The 746-nt window shown below is 45.4% G+C and overlaps 1 pseudogene; it reads left to right on the top strand.

Moving 5' to 3' along the window:
* Positions 1-6: 6 nt before the first annotated feature.
* LOC110595055 lies at positions 7-586 on the top strand (annotated as a pseudogene).
* Positions 587-746: the final 160 nt, after the last annotated feature.

Here is a 746-nt window from a genome sequence, read left to right as displayed (position 1 = left end):
ATATTGTACACAAAGATTCTTGATGTTCTTGAGCAAATCCCAAAAAAGGCCGCATATAGAAAGTATACAGAGCAGATTATAAATAAGAAGCTGGCTATGGTTAAAGCGGAACCAGATGTTAAGAAATTAGAAGACTGGCCGGGTTCGGTGGCTCAGCCTGTAATCCCGTGCTTTGGGAGGCCGAGGTGAGTGAATTGCCTGAGCCCGCGGGTTCAAGACCCACCTGGGCAACTTGGCGAAACCTCATCTCTACAATAAATCAAAAAAATTAGCCGGGCGTGGTAGTGCGCACCTGTAGTTCCAGCTACTCGGAAGGCTGAGGCGGAAGGATTGCCAGAGCCCAGCAGGTCGAGGCTGCGGTGGCCAGGAGCGTGCCACAGCACTCCAGTCTGGGCGACAGAATGAGACTCCAACTCAAAAAAAAGAAAAAAAGAAATCAGAAGACCAACTTCAGGGTGGCCAAATAGAAGAGGTGATTCTTCAGGCTGAAAATGAACTAAATCTGGCGAGAAAAATGATGCAATGGAAACCTTGGGAGCCGTTAGTGGAAGAGCCTCCTGCTGATCAGTGGAAATGGCCAATATAATCATTAAATGACTTTGGTGGGTTGATGGAAAACTAATGTAATTAAACATTCTGTTATATTTTTTTAAATAGGCCATTGAGTCCAATAGAGCTGAGAGTCACTGACATAAGTGGACTCTTATGTCGATTGAAGGCAGAAGGGATCTGATCATGAAGGTGAT

This window comes from Carlito syrichta, unplaced genomic scaffold (assembly GCF_000164805.1).
Source record: "Carlito syrichta isolate Samal-C Ts95f unplaced genomic scaffold, Tarsius_syrichta-2.0.1 Scaffold242147, whole genome shotgun sequence".
Taxonomy (NCBI): Eukaryota; Metazoa; Chordata; class Mammalia; order Primates; family Tarsiidae; genus Carlito; species Carlito syrichta.
Note: the sequence above shows the minus strand (reverse complement) of the source record. Positions and strands in the feature narration are given on the sequence as shown.